Source organism: Salmo trutta, chromosome 5, assembly GCF_901001165.1.
Source record: "Salmo trutta chromosome 5, fSalTru1.1, whole genome shotgun sequence".
NCBI classification, from domain to species: domain Eukaryota; kingdom Metazoa; phylum Chordata; class Actinopteri; order Salmoniformes; family Salmonidae; genus Salmo; species Salmo trutta.
The window spans coordinates 42,311,642-42,333,826 of record NC_042961.1 but is presented as its reverse complement, the minus strand read 5'-3'; the positions used below and the strand labels follow the sequence as shown (position 1 = coordinate 42,333,826).

Below are 22,185 nucleotides of genomic sequence, written 5' to 3'. Positions count from 1 at the left end.
ACACATACCCTACTGCATACACGCGCACACACACTGCATACACACATACACACTGCATATACACACACACTGCATAAACACACACCCTGTCACTCACCCCCACACTAAACAGTAGTGTCAGAAACTTGCGGCCTCTTATTCTCTGTTTAAATTCCATAGGGTTTTCAACAAGCCTCTCTGGAAGATAAACCTGTACCGAACAGCCTCACACAATGTAAAACACATTTCTTATGTCTGACCTAATAGGTTTTGACATTTAGTTTTGCTCACTTTTGCGTTTGTCGTCGAACGACTCAACTTCAAAGCCGTCTGTCAGCACAACGCATGATTTGCTTTCTTATCTCAACGCGGCTGCACATTCTTTACTACACAGCATTAAGATGTCATGACTAATGGTTTCTACTCATACTGTCTGAGCGATTTCTGAGTCACTGGTGCTGCAGAGGAGTGAAGAGAAGATAATGGTATTGTCAGTCAGTGTGTGAACCCTGAACTGGGAACTATATAAAGATTTGCTCCAGTTCACCATTTGCTTATGCTACAGCGATGATGTCATTGCTGTAGGCCATCTGGAATTCTTCCGGTTGCGAGGAGCCAAGTACACTCGGGCCTTGCAGCCTCTTCAGGGTCAACAGCTACTGTGATGGCTAGGGAGAAAGACAGGGTGTTTTAAGTGTTGAAACTGTCCGTGACATCAATAAATGAACACACAGGCTTTCATATGTTAGCATTAGATATGATCTCTGTCTACAGAGCCCACCCTCACATGCTAACTGTACATGCAGGCATGTAAACAACTGTATGATACACATAATTATAAACTGGGTGGTTTGAGCCCTAAATGCTAATTGGCTGACAGCCGTGGTATATCAGACCGTATACCACGGGTATGACAAAACATTTATTTTTACTGCACTAATAACATTGGTAACAAGTTTATAATAGCAATAAGGCACTTCTGGGGTTTGTGGTATATGGCCAATGTACCACGGCTAAGGGCTGTACCCAGGCACTCTGCATTGCGTCGTGCCTACGAACTGTACTTGGCCGTGGTATATTGGCAGCATACCACACCCCCTCGTGCCTTATTGCTTAATTATACACCTATAATAGGAACCTATAGAAAAGGGTCCGCTATAGGCCTACATTAAAAGTCTGCTACTTATAGCTCTAATACAATAGACTAAAATGGATACAACATGGTATTGTCTGCACGACGAGGACATTTGCCTTTGGCTTCACACAAATGTCATTTATAGATATAAATAAAATATTGCAATACTAGGAATACTTTGTCATTAAGAGCATTTCATTTGACATATAGGACTGGGTTTTCTAACGTAAGCATGTATTGAATTAAATAATAACTAGGCCTGGCTCATTTTGACATCCCTTTTTTAACTGGGTTTTCAGGGTAGTAGCTAATCCTGCTATTTGATCCTCTATATGACGCAAACTGTAATTTTATTTTGTACATACATCAGAAATAGCTTTGGCCTAGCTACTTGTGAAGCAAAAAAGGCTCTATTTGGGTGGCCACAGACTGTATGGGAATCCCCAGTTCAAATGGGGAACAGTAAGTAAGAGTAGTACGATTCCCTAAAGTGTTTCCTGGAACACTAAGGCTTGTGTGTATTCAATGAGCTAAATTGCATTTTGGTCAGCGGCCGGCTGCCCACTTACCTAAGTGGGGCTAAGTGAATTTGAACACAGTTTGGCCAAGGGAGCCTCGCCTTTACAGTATAGCGTTTTCCTCAAGATGTACATTTCCATGTTATGAAACTGTGGAGTTCAAACTTAAGAGTTGCTGGTCCTCGGGGATTTTCCTTGTGTAGTCACTATTTCAGCCACCCTGGAACCATAACGAAATGAGTGCAATGAGTGAAATTTACTCATGCTGATGATATACATAAAAAAAAGATATATTTTATTTAACCTTTATTTAACTAGGCAAGTCAGTTTCAGGTTAATTACTTTGTTTGAGGTTTTGTTCTAATGGCGGCCAAAGGCGATTAGATCTTCATCTATGGCTATCACCCACCACTGGTTTCCATGTCAAGAGCTCATTACCTCGAGGGCTCAGCGTCACCAGCCTGGCTAAACTAGACTGAATGCTGCAGACACCATTGTTTCATTCAGTCTGGTTTAACCAGCCTATAGCAGCTTCACAGGATTATCAGTCAAAGATCAACGAGTCACTCCTAAAGGCTTTACGCTAGCAGATCTCAACCATAAGGAATATGATTATCATCTATGCTGAGATAATAGGTCATCTATTTGCAGAGGTTAGGCAGTTATTTTTCTCTGTATTTTCACTGTGTCGGATTCCATGAACCATTGATTCAGTGTCATAAGCCTCCTAATACCACACCCTGTAATGGAACATCCATGTCTATTATCCTGCCTGGTAACATGATCAGCTACCTTATTCAATGCTAGAGAAGAGGAAAAATGACAGCAATAGATAAGTAATCTACTCTTTTATGATGAGGAAAGTGAGAGCCTCCCTTTGGCAGGCATTCCATGAAGAAAAAATCTGGAATGACAAACTGGGGCGTGAAGTACAAGCTACATCAAAGGAGTTTTACACCCAAACTAAGATTTCCTATGTTGTTAGTTGTTCCTCACCATATAAATAGCAAGTGTCATCGTATCTCAGCCTCTCCAGAAGCAAAGGTGAACACACATGTTTATTAAGTAGTTTGCATCATATTGGAATATCCCATTACACAGGGATTACAAGGTGTTTTTTGAGGGGAGCTTTTCCTACGACTACCCTCCTGACTCCTAAAGTTCCTTCCTGAGCTCCTTAGGATGTTGTGGAGCCCTTTTCTCACGCTGTGCGAATCCAAAATGTGATAAGCCCCCATTGGTCACTGCACACATCTGGACATGAGCGGACACCGTGGGACCCTGGTAGACCCTTCCAGCCGGGTTGTGGCGAGACCCCTGCCTGTGGATAACCTCTCGCTGTTTGATGCTCAGGAAGCCGGGGCCTTGTTTCTTTTTCTGTGGTCAGTAGTGTGCGTCAGAGCAGTGGCAATAGGAGTCAGGAATCGGTAAACGCTGTTATATTTTCCGCACATCACAGAGCCTCTGACACGTAGCTACCCCAGATTGTCCTGTCGGCTAGCCTAATCTGGTGTTTTTCCTGGTTGCCGTTTGGTCTCAGCAGAGGACTGTGATGATCAGTGGTTGATGTACAGAGCCTTCAGAAGTATTCATAACCCTTGACGTATTCCATATTTTTGGGGGATCAGCCTGAATTCAAAATGACAGAAATCCAGAAATATCTAATTTACATAGGTATTCACACCCCTGAGTCAATACATGTTAGAATCACCTTAGGCAGTGATAACAGCTGTAAGTCTTTCTGGGTAAGTCTCTAAAGCCTTGTTCACGCTGCAAGCCTTAATGCTCAATTCAGTTTAGGTTTTGAAATACATTTTGGACTACTGACTGTCCAAACAGCAAGTTACAAGTGACAAAATCGGATTTGTGCGTGTTCAGACAGCAGTCATTTGCTGACATGGCTACAGTAGTTGTCATAGTAACGACGGGTGTGTGTGCAGTGGTGTAGGCTGATTTATTATTTTATTTAACCTTTATTTAACCAGGTAGGCCAGTTTAGAACAAGTTCTCATTTACAACTGCAACCTGGCCAAGATAAAGCAAAGAAGTGCGACAAAAACAACGACACAGAGTTACACATAAACAAACTTACAGTCAATAAACAACCTTACAGTCAACTTACAGTCAACAAACTTACAGTCAATAACACAACAGAAAAATCAGTATACAATGTGTGCAAAGGAAGTAAGGGGGTAAGGCAATAAATAGGCCATAGTGGAGAAGTAATTACAATTTAGAAATTTAAACTGGAGTGATATATGTGCAGATGAGGATGTGCAAGTAGAAATACTGGTGTGCAGAAGAGCAGAAAAACAAAAACAAATATGGGGATGAGGTAGGTAGTTGGTTGGATGGGCTATTTACAGATGGGCTGTGTACAGCTGCAGCGATCGGTGAGCTACTCTGACAGCTGACGCTTAAAGTTAGTGAGGGAGATGTAAGTCTCCAACTTCAGTGATTTTTGCAATTCGTTCCCATCATTGGCAGCAGAGAACTGGAAGGAAAGGCGGGCCAAAGGAAGTGTTGGCTTTGGGGATGACCAGTGAAATATACCTGCTGGAGCATGTGCTACGGGTGGGTATTGCTATGGTGACCAGTGAGCTGAGATAAGGCAGAGCTATACCTAGCAAAGGTTGGTGGTGATGCTTGTGCTAATGTAGCAAGCTAAGGTATTAGTTATGTAGCAAGCTAAGATGACAACAATGCCTGCCATGGACATTTCCCAGTTGTTTTGAATGTTCAAAATGATAGGGTAAGAACCCCTTTTAAAGCCTCAAAGGATAAGAGGATCCAACTTTCAAAACGAGTCCTTTTTGGCTAGCCACAGCAGTCAACTAGCTAGCTAGGTAGCTGTTTAGCTTTCTAGCAAATTCACTAATTTGTTTGTAAACAGTAACAAGCTAGTTAGCTACCACATGCTCTTGTCAAACTGTCAACAGAGTAGCTAGCAAGAACAAGATATGCCGAATAATGGTCTAAAAACCACTTGAGGGCAAATAAATTAGATTTGACCGTTCAGACACAGGAATCAGATTTGTATCTGACTTCAAACCACCTACAACAGTGGTTTGAAATGTGGCTTGAAATATCCTATTCCATGTGCTTTTTGGCTGTTCAGTCTGCAGGAAAAATAACAGATTTTTCAATCGGATATGCAAATAAATAGGATTTGAGTCACTTCAAATTGCCAATGTGAACATGGTTTAAGAGCTTTGCACACCTGAATTGTACAATATTCTTCAAGCTCTCTTAGTGGCAATATGGAACTTTTTGGGCGACCCGACCAAAATCACATAGAAATGTAAGTTATAGATCTATCATTCAACTTGAAAGCAAGTCTAAGAAACTAAGAAGTTTACTTTCAGTTTTGTAAACCAGCAGAAACAGCAATATTTTTGGTTGTGGAAAATATATTTCACAGCGGTTTAGATGGTACAATGATATTCAAGACGATTTATTTAATTTAATTTGAAATGTTTATTTATTTTAATATTTATGTTTATTTATTTTAATATTTATGTTTATTTTATTTATTTTTCTACCCCCTTTTTCTCGCCAATTTCGTGATATCCAATTACGATCTTGTCTCATCGCTGCAACTCCCCAACGGGCTCGGGAGAAGCGAAGGTCGTGTCATGCGTCCTCCGAACATGACCCACCAAACCGCGCTTCTTAATTAACTTCTTATGGTTGGAATCCCGTTAGCGGGATCGATATGACAACAGCCAGTGAAAGTGCAGGGCGCCAAATTCAAAACAACAAAAATCTCAAGTATTATACACCATTTTAAAGCTTTACTTCTTGTTAATCCAGCCACAGTGTCTGATTTCAAAAAAGCTTTACGGCGAAAGCAAACCATATGATTATGTTAGGTCAGCGCCTATACACAAAAAAACACAGCCATTTTCCAGCCAAAGAGAGGAGTCACAAAAAGCAGAAATAGAGATAAAATGAATCACTAACCTTTGATGATCTTCATCAGATGACACTCATAGGACTTCATGTTACACAATACATGTATGTTTTGTTTGATAAAGTTCATATTTATAACCCAAAATCTCAGTTTACATTGGCGCGTTATGTTCAGTAATGTTTTGCCTCCAAAACAGCCGGTGATTTTGTAGAGAGCCACATCAATTTACAGAAATACTCATCATAAGTGTTGATGAAAATACAAGTGTTATGCATGGAACATTAGATAAACTTCTCCTTAATGAAACCGCTGTGTCAGATTTCAAAAAAGCTTTCCCGAAAAAGCACACCATGCAATAATCTGAGTACGGCGCTCAGACAAAAAACATGCCATACAATATATCTGCCATGTTGGAGTCAACAATAGTCAGCAATAGCATTATAGATATTCACTTACCTTTGATGATCTTCATCAGAATGCACTCCCAGGCATCCCAGTTCCACAATAAATGTTTGTTTTGTTCTATAAAGTCCATCCTTTATGTCCAAATACCTCCTTTTTGTTCGCGCCTTCAGTTCACAAATCCAAATTCACGACGCGCAGGTCAGACGAAAACTCAAAGAATTCCATTACAGTTCGTAGGAACATGTCAAACGATGTATAGAATCAATCTTTAGGATGTTTTTATCATAAATCTGCAATAAAGTTTAAACCGGAGAAATCCTTTGTCTTCAGAAATGCAATGGAACTGAGCTACCTCTCACTTGAGCGCGCATGGCTGAGGCTCATGCGCTGCTGGCAGTCCTCTCACTCAATGAGCTCTTATTCTCCCCCACTTCACAGTAGAAGCCTCAAACAAGGTTCTAAAGACTGTTGACATCTAGTGGAAACCTTAGGAAGTGCAAAATGACCCCACAGACACTGTAGTTTGGATAGGCAATCACTTGAAAAACTACAAACCACTTCCTGTTTGGATTTTTTCTCAGGTTTTTGCCTGCCATATGAGTTCTGTTATACTCACAGACATCATTCAAACAGTTTTAGAAACGTCAGTGTTTTCTATCCGAATCTACTAATAATATGCATATCTTAGCTTCTGGGTGTGAGTAGCAGGCACTTTACTCTGGGCACGTCAGTCATCCAAGCTACTCAATACTGCCACCATCCATAAGAAGTTTAACACCCGCCTGCTTAACCAAGAAGCGAGCTGCACAAATGTGTCGGAGGAAACACCGTTCAACTGAGGACCGAAGTCAATCTGCAGGCGCCTGGCCCGCCACAAGGAGTTGCTAGAGAACGATGAGCCAAGTAAAGCCCCCCCCCCCGGCCAAACCCTCCCCTAACCTGGACGATCAATTGTGCGCCGCCCTATGGGACTCCCGGTCACCGCCGGTTGTTATGCAGCCTGGGATCGAATCCAGGTCTCTAGTGACACCTCAAGCACTGCGATGCAGTGCAGTAGACCGCTGCATCACTCGGGAGGCTCTTTTAAGCCAATTTAAGTCAAAACTGTAACTAGGCCACTCAGTAACATTCAATGTTGTCTTGGTAAGCAACTCCAGTATGTTTGGGCTTGTGTTTTAGGTTATTGTCCTGCTGAAAGGTGAATTTGTCTCCCAGTGTCTGTTGGAAAGCAGACTGAACCAGGTCTTCCTCTAGGATGTTTCCTGTGCTTAACTCCCTAGTCCTTTGCCGATGACAAGCATACCCATGACATGATGCAGCCACCACCATGCTTGAAAATATGAAGAGTTGTGTTGGGTTTGCCCCAAACATATTCAGGACATAAAGTTAATTTCTTTCCCACATTTTTTGCAGTTTTACTTGAGTGACTTATTGCAAACAGGATGTATGTTTTGGAATATTTTTTTATTCTGTACAGGCTTCCTTCTTTTCGCTGTGTCATTTAGGTTAGTATCTTGGAGTAACTACAATGTTGTTGATCCATCCTCAGTTAAAAAAAACTGTTACTGTTTTAAAGTCACCATTGGCCTCAAGGTGATACCCTGAGCAGTTTCCTTCCTCTCTGGCAATTGAGTAAGAAGGACACCTGTATCTTTGTAGTGACTGGGTGTATTGATACACCATCCAAAGTGTAATTAATAACTTCACTATGCTCAAAGGGATATTCAATGTCTGCTTTTTATTTTATTTTTACCCATCTACCAGTAGGTGCTCTTCTTTGTGAGGCATTGGAAAACCTCTGGTCTTTGTGGTTGAATCTGTGTTTGAAATTCATGACGGAGGGACCTTACACATAATTGTATGTATGGGGTACAGAGATGAGGTAGTCATTCAAAAATCATGTTAAACACCATTATTGCACAAAGAGTGAGTCCATGCAACTTATTATGTTACTTGTTAATCAAATTACTCCTAAATGTATTTACACTTGCCACAACAAACGAGTTGAATACTTATTGACTCAAGGCATTTCAGCTTTTCATTTTAAATTAATTTGTAAACATTTCTACAAACATAATTCCACTTTGACATTATGGGGTGTATTGTGTGTAGGCCAGTGACACAAACATCTACATTTAATCAATTTTAAATTAAGGCTGTAACACAACAAAATGTGGAAAAAGTCAAGGGGTGTGAATACTTTCTGAAGGCACTGTATTTTGTGTGTGTGGGGTTAGAGCGATAGGAGCGGCTCGCTGCACACTGGAGCTTTGCCAAACCCCCTTTTTGTTTGGGCATGTTAAAGAATGTGGCGCTTTGTATCTCTTCTATTTGTTTTTCCGCACACTTGTCAAAGACCTGCCGGCACCCCACCCCCCCTTGCACCCGAGACGATTCCTTCCTCATTTCAGGCTTTAATTTCTGACTCAAATCAGGCACTTTGCACACTAAGTAGACGATGGAAGGCAAGCACAACACAGTTCACAAATTTCTGAGATGACATGGAGCGTTTCTGTTTGCAGTGTCTGTGCGTTTCTGTGGTCTGTGTACGAATGCATTGCAAATGGTGTGAAGGAATGCTTGTGACTATATGCTATTTTGGGTACCTATGACATGTGTGTGCAAAGAGTTGAAGGTGCTCCCAAATGTTAGTCTAAGGTTTTGTGTTTCCCCCTCATATCATAGGCTGGATAGCGTAGTTCTGATATCTACTTTGTGGGCGTAGCAGGAACGGTGAGAAGAAATGAAGACAGAGGAGGGAGAGGGAGTCACAGAGAAATAGAGAGGTAAAGGGAGGGAGGGTAGAGAGAGGGAAGGAGGGAAAGAAGAAGCAAGCCGCAGCAGCAGAGAGAGAGATTGTTTGAACTCTCAGTAGCTGTCAGGATCTTGGGCGTTCCTGCACTGCCCCTGAGTTGAGCTCTCCCTGGCTGCAAACACACACACACACCGCAGAGCGTGCCTGCGGATGGACTTGTTTACACACACCGGGCGTGTGGAGCTGCAGCAGCGCTGAAGACAAGCCAAACACACACGCTGCACTCAGCCCCATACATGGAGAAAACTTTAACTCTCAACTCTGTAAGTCTTCTACCTCATTGAGCATGTGTATATTTTGTTCGCTCTCTCTTCTCTATCTATCCCTCTCTCATCCTTTTGCTTTCATACAGTAGCTCATGCTTATTGAACAGGAATGCTGCCTGTGCTGTGCTGTTGTGTCTTCCAGTGTCTCCCTGACAGCTTTCATGCCTTCTTTGGGCTCTTTCTCTCATATTTGAGTGTTTAGGTGGCTCACAGTGGTTAGCTTGTGTGCTCCTTCAGAGGAATGTTTTGATCAGCTCCAGCCTCCAACGGAGCTCACATGTGTGGCTATGTGACACACTGTGTCGTTGTATACAGATACTGTCCCACTTCCTGAATCCTGGGACCGGGGACACAAACTGAATTTAAATCAGGCATCATACTAAAAGGGTTTTGTGAAGTGATGAGCGATTTTTCTCGTCGTTGATTCTCATGAAGCGTTCATTATGAACTATTGACTGAGCGGTGCTGTGTTTGGGGTCCCTTGGCTAGTGACCCATTTCAAATGAATTAGTGGAGGAGTGAAGCAGAGTTTTGGTGTGAAGGAATTAGAGTTGGAGACGTTGTCAACCTGAAATCAGACCCAACCTACGTGGAGAACATTACAATTTTTAGGGTTGCCTATAGCCACTTGAGTTGAGTTTGAACTTGATGTGGTTGTATGTGGTTTTGCCCTGCCCCTCTCAGTTTCCTAGAATATTTTACTGTGATTCACCCCCTGCTCTTAGACAGTCTGTCCGTTTTGTCTTAAAGGAGCCTTTGTTAACGTTACTACTGGCAGTGGTGGCACATTTGTTTTTCGTATATATGTTCTCTTTGGTCTATTTTTCTCTTAAAGCAACTTTTATGAACATGTAGGGCTAGATGTTCTATTCGAATCTAAATATATCGGATACGAGCCATATATAGAAAATGCCTAGTATGTATAGTATACAACTGGATTGTGTTTGGCATACTGAACAAAAATATAAACACAAAATTTAAAGTGTTGGTCCCAAGTTTCATGAGCTGAAATAAATGATCCCAGAAATGTTCCATACGCACAAAAAGCTTATTTCTCTAAATTTGCTTATACAAATTTGTTTACATCCCTGTTTGTGAGCATTTCTCCTTTGCCAAGATAATCCATCCACCTGACAGGTGTGACATATCAAGAAGCTGATTAAACAGCATGATCATTACACAGGTGCATCTTGTGCGGGGGACAATAAAAGGCCAATAAAATGTGTAGTTTGTTTTGAGGGAGAGTGCAACTGGCATGCTGATTGTAGGAATGTCCACCAGAGCTGTTGCCAGAGAATTAAATGTTAATTGCTCTACCATAAGCCGCCTTCAACGTCATTTTAGAAAATTTGGCAGTACGTCCAACCGGCCTCACAACCGGAGACCATGTGTAACCACGCCAGCCCAGGACCTCCACATCCGACTTCTTCATCTGTGGGATAGTCGGAGACCAGCCACATAGACAGCTGATGAAACGGTTTGTACAACCCAATAATTTCTACACCAACTGTCAGAAACCATCTCAGGGAAGCTCATCTGCGTGCTCGTCGTCCTCACCAGGGTCTTGACCTGACTGCAGTTTGGCGTCGTAACTAACTTTTTCAGTGGGCAAATGCTCACCTTCGATGGCCGCTGGCACGCTGATTCATCTTCACGGATGAATCCCTATTTCACCTGTACCGGGCAGATGGCGTTGTGTGGGCGAGCGGTTTGCTGATGTCAACTTTGTGAACAGTGCCCCATGGTGGCGGTAGGGTTATGGTAGGGGCAGGCATAAGCTATGGACAATGAACACCATTGCATTTTATCCATGGAAATTTGATTGCACAGAGATACTGTATTCTGTAATCTCAGTCATGTGAAATCCATAGATTAGGGTCTAAAAATTTTTTTTTTCAATTGACTGATTTTCCTATATGAATTGTAGCTCAGTAAAATCTTAGAAATTGTTACATGTTCCATTTTTCTTCAGTGTATGATGCTGATGTTGTGACTTGAAAGGTGGTGCAGAAATAGTGTGTTCTTGGGGGGATTAGCAGTCGAAGGAAGAGCACGACACACTTTTATCTCGCTGACATCACAGGGCACCAGCGTCGGAGTGTGGGTGGAACGAAATGTGTCCTCGGGCACAGTATTATGGGATGTAAAGAGCAAGCGGCCTGACATTTTCTAAATCTCTCCACAGTGGTGTGCTTTTTTCTCCTCCTGCAGAGGTTTCACTGCATTAAATATGCAGCCTTTCTGCCCACGGACCCAAAAAATGGCTAGCTGACTTGGACTGTTACGTTAACATGGCCAACGACTCCGGATTAATATAGCTGCTGAACTCAGAAGATGGAAACTCAGTGACCAAACAACCAGATGTGAAAGTGGTTGCTGACTTCGCTGTTCGACCGCCTCGTGACCATAGAAGGAAAGTAACATCTGACCAACCGAGGGCAGAAATACAGTACTGTGTACTCCCACACTTACCAAGTGTTTGGGTTGTTATTATACATCCAGCTCACAGCTTAATGATGTCATCACCATCATACCAGAACCATGATATCATTTGTCAACAACATCTAGCTAACTGCCTGGTGGGAAAGATGTATACCTATCTAGCCCTCACCACGACCAAGCCCACTACTGCTACCGCTAACACCATCAACCCCACCAGCACCGCCACTACCAGCCATCCCACGACACCAAGCGTCTCTGGCTCCCAGCTTCTTAATAACACCACTCACCTGCAGGAGGACCTGAAAAAAATATTCAGAGACGAAGAAATGGTTAAGAGAGTCATGGAGAGCATAAAAAAGCACAGAGACAGTCTTAACTCTTAACTTTTAAACACCTTTTATAGCCTAACTGCATTTCAAACCAGATGGCTACTCCAACAAATGTTTTACATGCTAACATCAGAAGCATAAGGAGAAACAAACAGGAGCTGATACAACTTCTTTCAGAAAAGCAAACCAGCATCACCTCATCAACAAAATGTTTTGAAGTACTAATACAAGATTCCTCATTCCTGGCTTTAACATTTTAAGAAATTATCAACCAGAGGGATGCAGAGGGGGTGTGGCACTGCTTTTAAGGATTACCCCCTTTTTTTTCAATTTTCACCTAAAATGACATACCCAAATCTAACTGCCTGTAGCTCAGGCCCTGAAGCAAGGATATGCATATTATTGGTACCATTTGAAAGGAAACACTTTGAAGTTTATGGAAATGTGAAAGGAATGTAGTAGAATATAACACAATAGATCTGGTTAAAGATAATACAAAGAAAAAAACAACCATTCTTTTGTATTTCTTTTGTACCATCATCTTTCAAATGCAAGAGAAAGGCCATAATGTATTGTTCCAGCCCAGGTGCAATTTTTGATTTTGGCCACTAGATGGCTTCAGTGTATGTGCAAAGTTTTAGACTGATCCAATGAACCATTACATTTCTGTTCAAAATGTTGAATCAAGACTGCCCAAATTTGCCTAATTTGTTTATTAATAACTTTTCATGTTCAAAATTGTGCACTCTCAAACAATAGCATGTTTTTCTTTCATTGTAATAGCTACTGTAAATTGGACAGTGCAGTTAGATTAACAATAATTGAAGCTTTCTGCCAATTCCAGATATGTCTATGTCCTGGGAAAGGTTCTTGTTATTTACAACCTCATGCTAATCACATTAGCCTACGTTAGCTCAACCGTCCCGTGGAAGGGACACCGATCCCGAAGATGTTTTAAAGGAAGGCATTGAGTACTCTGAAGCTGTTTTTAACCTCACAAAAGAAGAATTTAACAACAATGTGTACACTGCAGCAAAAGTAGTTTTAAATGCACACACAGCTCTCCTGATAGCCACTGCCCAACCTCAAGAACACCCTCTCAAAAACTGGTCACTGCTCTCACGGCCATACCAAATATAACTGTAACACAACAAACCACTCGGGAAGAGTACTAAGGGACATCCTCGACAACACAAACCTGAGCATGCTCAACATTGATGAGCCCGCACACATCCACTCCTCCTCCACTGCAGACATCCTTGACCTTGTCCCCTGTTCCCCGGACCTGGTTGCTAAACTCCTCAGCTTCTCCGTCAGTCATGACGTGGGAAGTGACCCCCTTCCTGTCCTTGCCTCCTTTTCCCTCCAACTTCAACAAGCACCTGCAAAACAAAGATACAACTACAAGAAAGCAAACTGGGAAAAATACAGAAAATGCATAACAAACATTGCAGCAGCAACACAGAACACCAAGGAGCTGGACCAGCTGGCTGAGAGGTTCGGGAGTGTCCTCATCCAGGCTTGGAAGAGACTATTTCACTTACCACCACGACAACAACTCCCACCACACATCCTCAGCCTTATCAAGCAGAAGAGAAAGGTCCGGAGTGATTTTATCAGAACAAGAGCACCAAACTTGAAAACAGAAGTTAACTGGCTACAGAATCATATTAGACATCAACTCACCCTTCATAAACAGAAACAGTGGACTGCCTTTTACCACCAGCTAGATACAGACACCAACACCCAGACCTTCTGGTAAAAAATCTAAAGCATTAACGGTAACAAAACCAACAATATCATTCCTGTGTTGAAGTCCCAAGACCAACTCATAGAAGTTAACAAAGCAATACTATTCAGAAACCACCTACAAAATGTCCACTCTTACCCCAATGACCCTCTCTTTGACCAAGAATGGAAAAACAAACCTCTCTCCCGACACCAGTAGACCATCCTCTCACCTGATCCCTCACTATTGAAGAAACTAAGATCCATCTGAAAAAAATGAAAAACAAAGCATCTGGGGAAGACAACGTTGACAGCCCACTCATCAAACAAGCACCCGATGAATACCTGCACCTCCTTTCCAACCTCTTCCCCTTATTTCTCACCCACGGCCACTTCCCCCTTCCTTGGAAATCTGCAGTTGTTATAATGATTCACAAACCTGGTAAAGACCCATACAACGTCACAAGCTACAGACAAAGCAGCTTCCGCAGCCATGTTGGAAAGCTGTTTGAGAGATTACTCACCCAAAGGCTGAGCAGCCACATTGAGGAAATGGGCCTTTTTGGAGTCCATCAGGCTGGCTTCAGAAAAACGAGATCAACCACAGATAACATTCTAAGACTTTCAGAAGACATTATGTGGCATAATGGGCTGTGATATCAACTTGCAGACTCCAGTCTTAAACTATGACCCTCCATCAGAAACATAATCACCAGCTTCTTCCACAACCACACAATTAAAGGTCTCCACAGCAATATCCCCACCATTTACCCATGAAGCAATTGTCCCACAGGGGGCAGTCTTAAGCCCACTACTCTTCCTGTTATACATGTCAGACCTCTATTAACCCCCCACCCACCATAGGTCAAGTCTCACAGTTTGCCGATGACCTCTGCTACTGGTCCAGCTCCAGCAGTCTATTCAAGAGATAGAGACATGGTTTAACATGTGACGCGTAAAGTTGAACCCACAAAAGACCTAAAGTGTCCTCTTAGACCTCAAGCTCTATTTCGAAATAATACAAGTTGAAAAATAGGCTAAATTCCATGGCATCACTTTTCAGAAGAACATGCACTGGACAACACATATAGCGAACATAGGGAGAGAGGGATGAAAAAGACTCAGCCACTTAAAAACCCTGTGTGGAAGAAAATATGGAGCCCCACCGCAGAAAGTGTTGAAAGTTTATATCAGCTATATCCGATCTCTCTTCGAATATGCCCTACCAGCCTGGATAACAGCCTTACCACAGCAGATGAATTGGCTACAGACAATCCAAAAAATAGCTATAAATATGGCCTACAGACTACCAACTGGTAATAATTTCACCCACAGCATATCTGGACACACAATCAAAGACAGACATTCGGTCATTGGTCAGAAGTTAATTAACAAAGCCATCAATAACCCATCATTGAAGGAAGCTGTGGAAGAGGCCAAGTGGACCACAGACACACCCATGTCCAACATGCTACTAGGCTGAAAACTGACCCAACATATCCCCCTATCTCTGACATAGCCGTGCACAACTGACTCCAATCATACATTGCCATATTTTATTTTACCCCCCCACACCCACACCCAAACCCCATCCCTTACCCTAAACCTTTCCCCTAAATTGGGTTCGTATCCTATCCTATATATCTTTATTTCTGTGAACTACAATGCCCCCCACCCTTGTCCCTTGTTGCTCAACCCAAAACCTTAACCGGAAACCGAAAAGAGTGAAAGAAGAGGGGATGAAACCCTTAGCTGTCAAGTACCAAGGTTTGTCGTCGAGATTTATTGAATTACTTTGCAACAGTCAGCGCGCTGTTGTCCCATCTATCTGTCTGTGTTGGACAACCTCCTATCAGGGATTCAGGAAGGCTCTGGGAATGAAGCAGTGTGATTCAGCTCTAAGGCCATCTACGCTATTTACCTTCCTTTTACTATTAACACTTTCCTTCATACTGATTTGTTTGCAGTACATCCCTTGCCAAGCGTGTGGAAGTTACTTAATGAAGGAAAACCGTGGAACTATAACTCTGTTTATCATCAAAGGAAACAGTTTAGACATGTCCGAGAGAGAAACGGGTACACTTTTATTCTTATAAAATACAAAAGTAACCTCACACCTGTGACTGTATTGCACGGGCATGTTTCCGCACATCCCTGATAATTGGGTAAGAGGTGGTGTCATGTTTGAAGTAGTGTGGGAAAAGAGAATGTGGTTGTTCAATGATGCAGGGAATTACTGCGTTTGTTGGTATCTTTGGCCTTGGGTTGGCAGAGAACGTCGAGAAACGGTGCCAAGGTCCTGTTTCCTTAACACCATGGATGTAATTAACACAGATTGTTGTTAGACCAGTTTCTCTCTGATGCTATTGTGAGAGCTTTGCTATGGATTTGCTTTGGCAAACCAAACACTAACTTTTCTTCTCGGAAGATATTTCAAAAACTTGTCAACCCATATCAGTGGACTGAAATATAGTATGTAGGGTATATAATGTTTGCCTTTTAGCAGATGCTTTTATCCGAAGCGACTCAAGTTCTTCCACACCGATCTCGACAAACCATTTCTGTATGGACCTCGCTTTGTGCAGAGGGGCATTGCCATGCTGAAACAGGAAAGTGCCTTCCCCAAACTGTATCCACAATGTTGAAGTCATAGAATTGTATAGAATGTAATTGTATGCTGTAGTGTTAAGATTTCCTTTCACTGGAACTAAGGGGCCTAGCCCGAACCATGAAAAACAGACAGATTATTCCTCCTCCACCAAACTTTACAGTCGGCACTATGCATTCGGACAGGTAGCGTTCTCCTGGCATCCACCAAACCCAGATTCTTCCGTCGGACTGCCAGATGGTGAAGTGAGATTCTTCACTCCAGAGAACGCGTTTCCACTGATCTAGCATCCAATGGCGATGAGCTTTACACCACTGCAGCCGACGCTTGGCATTGCGCTTGGTGATCTTAGGCTTGTGTACGGCTGCTCAGCCATGGAAACCCATTTCATGAAGCTCCTGACAAACAGTTATTGTGCTGATTTTGCTTCCAGAGGCAGTTTGGAACTCAGTAGTGAGTGTTGCAACCGAGGACAGGTGAATTTAACATGCTACACGCTTGCTGTTGATCAAAGCAGCAACACCTGTGGTTTGTGCTGTAACATGCAGCACATGGAATGTGGTCATGGTATTTCCAGAGGTGCTGGAGGTGGATGTTGCCCCTAAAATGGGATCAGCTTACTCTCCCCATTCCCCATAGGAGGTTAAGTGAAAACTGCCTGAGATCATCACTGATCTAACATTCTATACCTGGCAAAGGCTGCAAACGTTGCAAGGATAGGTGGGTGGATAAAGGATGCATATAAATATGAATGCTTGGATTACTTAGCACCAGTATGATAGATTTATTTCTTTGCATTTTTTTATAGCGGGCCACAACTCTCTCTGGAAGGAAGATGGGTGGGTGGTTCAAAGGATGGATAGCTCTGCGTGTGGATAGTGTGGAATCTATGCAGTGGTAGAAAAAGTACCCAATGTTCATACGAGTAAAAGTAAAGATACCTTAGTAGAAAATGACTCAAGTAAAAGTGAGTCACCCAGTAAAATACTAGTTGAGTAATAGTCTAAGTATTTGGTTTTAAATATACTTAACTATCAAAAGTAAATGTTATTGCAAAAATGTACTTAAGTATCAGAAGTTAAACTATAAATAATTTCTAATTGTTCATATTAAGCAATCCAGACAGCACAATTTTCATGTTTGAAAAAAAATGATGGAAAGCCAGGGGCACACTCCAACACTCAGCCATAATTTACAAACTAAGTATTTGTGTTTAGTGAGTCCGCCAGATCAGAGGCAGTAGGATGACCATGGATGTTCTCTAGATACGTGTGTAAATTGGACCATTTTCCAGTCCTGCTAAGAATTCAAAACATAACAAGTACGTTTGGGTGTCAGGGGAAATGTATGGAGTAAAAAGTCATTATTTTCTTTAGAAATGTAGTGAAGTAAATGTAACGATGTGCGCTGAGAGTCGGGAAGCAAGTTCAGGAAGTGAGTGTTTTAATAAAATAAACAGAACATAATACAAAACAAGAACCTCGAACATACATACACACGCACACGCACGCACGCACGCACGCACGCACATACATACATACATACATACATACATACATACATACATACATACATACATACATACATACATACATACATACATACATACATGAAACAGAAACAATGACATCTGGGAAAGGAACCAAAGGGAGTGACATATATAGGGCAGGTAATAAAGGAAATAATGGAGTCCAGGTGAGTCTGACGACGCGCATGTGCGCGTAACAATGGTGACAGGTGTGCGCCATAACGAGAAGCCTGGTGACCTAGAGGCTGGAGAAGGAGCACACATGACAGTAAAAGTAAAAGTTGTCAAAAATATAAATAGTAAAGTACAGATATCCCCAAAAAATACTTAAGTAGTAATTTACACTACTGAATCTAAGTTAGATTGGCACCAGTTTGTAATATTTCAGTGTATTTTTATACAGCAATCCACATAACTCTCTCCTCTAATCCACTCAGTCTCCGTAACAGTTTCCCTTCAGAAACGTCTATTTTTGCCCCTCTGAGAGCTGCCCCGAACCCTTCTGAGTTTGCCCCTCTGAGAGCTGCCCCGAACTTGTCCCCATGCCAAATACCGATGAGGACAAACTAGATGACTGCATCCCTTCACCTTTCCCCAGAGGGGACCGACTTAACCGAAACTCCGGTCCCCCTTGTCTTCTCCCAATGTCACCCAGTCAGCTCAGGTTCCCAGTATGACCAGTAGAACCAATTGTGCACTAGATCACAAAGTCACAGAATTGAGAATTGAATATTACACTCAGGAAGTCAGGGAATGGGACTATCCCAATGTCAAGGCCCAGTCCTTCTCCATTCCTGCTTCAGTGCATTCAGAAAGTATTCAGACTCCTTGACGTTTTACACATTTTGTTACATTACAGCCTCATTCTAAAATTGATTAAATATAGTCTTCTTGGGTATGACGCTACAAGCTTGGCACACCTATATTTTGTGAGTTTCTCCCATTCTTCTCTACAGATCCTCTCAAGCTCTGTCAGTATGGATGGGGAGCGTCGCTGCACAGCTATTTTCAGGTCTCTCCAGAGATGTTCGGTATGGATCTAGTCCGGGCTCTGGCTGGGCCACTCAAGGACATTCAGAGACTTGTCCTGAAGCCGCTCCTGCGTTGTCTTGGCTGTGTGCTTAGGGTCGTTGTCTTGTTGGAAGGTGAACCTTTGCCCCAGTATGAGGTCCTGAGCGCTCTGGAGCAGGTTTTCATCAAGGATCTCTGTACTTTTATCCGTTCTTCTTTGCCTCGATCCTGACTAGTCTCTCAGTCCGTTCCGCTGAAAAACATCCCCACAGCATGATGCTGCCAACACCATGCTTGACCATAGGGATGGTGCCAGGTTTCCTTCAGACGTGACGCTTGGCATTCATGCCAAAGAGTTCAATCTTGGTTTCATCACACCAGAGAACCTTGTTTCTCATGGTATGTGAGTCTTTAGGTGCCTTTTGGCAAACTCCAAGCGACTGTCATGTGCCTTTTACTGAGGAGTGGCTTTCATCTGGTCATTCTACCATAAAGGCCTTATTGGTGGAGTGCTGCAGAGATGGTTGTCCTTCTGGAAGGTTCTCCCATCTCCACAGAGGAGCTCTGTCAGAGTGACCATGTGGTTCTTGGTCACCTCCCTGACCAAGGCCCTACTCCACCGATTGCTTAGTTTGGCCGGGCGGCCAGCTCTAGGAAGAGTCTTGGTAGTTCCAAACTTCTTCCATTTAAGAATGATGGAGGCCACTGTGTTCTTGGGGACCATCAAATCTGCAGACATTTTTTGGTACCCTTCCCCAGATCTGTGCCTCAACACAAACCTGTCTCGGAACTCTACAGACAATTCCTTCGACCTCAAGGCTTGGTTTTTGCTCTGACATGCGCTGTCAACTGTGGGACCTTATATAGACAGGTGTGTGCCTTTCCAAATCATGTCCAATCAATTGAATTGACCACAGGTGGACTGCAATCAAGTTGTAGAAACATCTCAAGGATGATCAATGGAAACAGGATGCACCTGATCTCAACTTAGAGTCTCATTGCAAAGGGTATGAATACTTATGTAAATAAGGTATTTTTGTTTTTCATTTTTAATACATTTGCAAACATTTCTAAAAACATTTTTTTTCGCTTTGTCATTATGGTGTATTGTGTGTAGATTGCTGAGTATTTTTTATTTATATAATCAATTTTCGATTAAGGCTGTAACGTAACAAAATGTGGAACTGAATACTTTCGGAAGTTTGGACACACCTACTCATTCCAGGGTTTTTCATTATTTTTACTATTTTCTACATTGTAGACTAATAGTGAAGACATCAAAATTGTGAAATAACACATATGGAATGATGTAGTATCCAAAAAAGTGCTAAACAAATATATTTTATATTTGAGATTCTTCAAAGTAGTCACCCTTTGCCTTGATGACAGCTTTGCACACTCTTGGCATTCTCTCAACCAGCTTCATGAGGTAGTCACCTGGAATGCATTTCAATTAACAGGTGTGCCTTGTTAAAAAAAAATTCAAGTGCAGTCGCAAAACCCATCAAGCACTATGATGAAACAGGCTCTCATGAGGACCGCCACAGGAAAGGAAGACCCAGAGTTACCTCTGCTGCAGAGGATAAATTCATTAGAGTTACCAGCCTCAAGGCCTTGGAAGGGGCGCAGTGGCTCTGTGCCACTATAGATCCTGGTTCGAGTCCAGGCTCTGTCGCAGCTGCCCGCGATCGGGAGACCCATGGGGCGGCATACAATTGACCCAGCGTCATCCGGGTTAGGGGAGGGTTTGGCCGGCATGGTTGTTCCTGTCCCATCGTTCCACTTCATAATTGTGTCCCACTTGTTGTTGATTCTTCACAAAAAATTACAGTTTTATATCTTTATGTTTGAAGCCTGAAATGTGGCAAAAGGTCGAAAAGTTCAAGGGGGCCGAATACTTTCGCAAGGCACTGTAAATGCTTCACGGAGTTCAAGTAACAGACACATCTCAACATCAGCTGTTCAGAGGAGACTGCGTAAATCAGGCCTTCATGGTCAAATTGCTGCAAAGAAACCACTACTAAAGGACACCAATAAGGAGAAGAGAATTGCTTGGGCTAAGAAACAATGGACATTAGACCGGTGGAAATCTGTCGTTTGGTCTGATGAGCCCAAATATGAGATTTTTGGTTCTAACCGCTGTGTCTTTGTGAGATGCAGATGATCTCTGCATGTGTAGTTCCCGTGAAGCATTGAGGAGGAGGTGTGATGGTGTGGGAGTACTTTGCTGGTGACACTGTTGTGATTTATTTAGAATTCAAGGCACACTTAAGCAGCATGGCTACCACAGCATTCTGCAGCGATACGCCATCCCATCTGGTTTGCGCTTAGTGGGACTATCATTTGTTTTTCAACAGGACAATGACCCAACACACCTCCAGGCTGTGTAAGGGCTATTTGACCAAGAAGAAGAGTGATATAGTGCTGCAGCAGATGACCTGGCCTCCACAATCACCCGCAATCATCAGCATATGTGGGAACTCCTTCAAGATTGTTGGAAAAGCATTCCAGGTGAAGCTGGTTGAGAGAATGCCAAGAGTGTGCAAAGCTGTCATCAAGGCAAAGGGTGGCTACTTTGAAGAATCTCAAATATAAAAAAATGTTGAACACTTTTTTGGTTACTATATGATTCCATATGTGTTATTTCATAGTTTTGATGTCTTCATTATTATTCAAAATTGTAGAAAATAGTAAAAATAAAGAAAAACCCTGGAATGAGTAGGTGTGTCCAAACTTTTGACTGGTACTGTGTGAAATATATATATATATAAATATATATATAATCCGTGTTAGCCAGGCCATACTAGGGCAGCAGTGATGGTGATGCCATGTTAGCAAGGAGTTACTTTGTTAGCATTCCTCTCGCTGGAGATGTTTACCTTTCTCATTCCTGATGCCCCACTTCTCTCAGGGTCAGACACACCAAGCCCAGGCTACCTAACAGTCGAAACTGTGTGTTTCCTCCTTGTTCTAGAGACCATATAAATGTAACCCCGCCTGACCCTTCGTAAATATAGTCACCTTTTTTTTCTGAGGCATGACATTCGCTCTATTAAGTAATTACTAGTGTCACTCTGAATGCAAATACGTCAGTGTGGTGGAACCATCAAAAATGGGTAATTTAATTTAGAATAGATTGGATAACATAGCTGGAATCTCAGACTTTCATGACAGGCCTACTGTACAGTGTGTGATGTTCAACGTTAAGCTGAAAACATAATCTTTGGGGTAAATCAGTTGAGGAACATTGAGGAAGACCGAACTGGTCCATGCAAGACACATATTCAGACACAGGACACAGGTGACCTCGCAGCCTAGTTGACTATGATGGAGGAGAGGCTCCCCTCCCATGAGCCTCGAGGGCGTGCAGAGTTAGCCACATAAGATGCCACCACACCCTTGTCCTGCTTTCTCCCCCCTTTCACTCCCACACAATTACAAAATAATGGGTTTCCCAACATGAAACTTGTAATTATCCCAGATTCTTCCCCCTTAGTCTCCACCAAAA

At 42.5% G+C, this 22,185-nt stretch overlaps 1 protein-coding gene across 3 annotated transcripts in view; it reads left to right on the top strand.

Annotated features, from left to right (window-relative positions):
* LOC115194197 (regulator of G-protein signaling 12) overlaps window positions 1-22,185 on the top strand; it is a 69,193-nt gene that overhangs the window by 6,623 nt on the left and 40,385 nt on the right. The gene's annotated exons all lie outside the window — the stretch shown is intronic.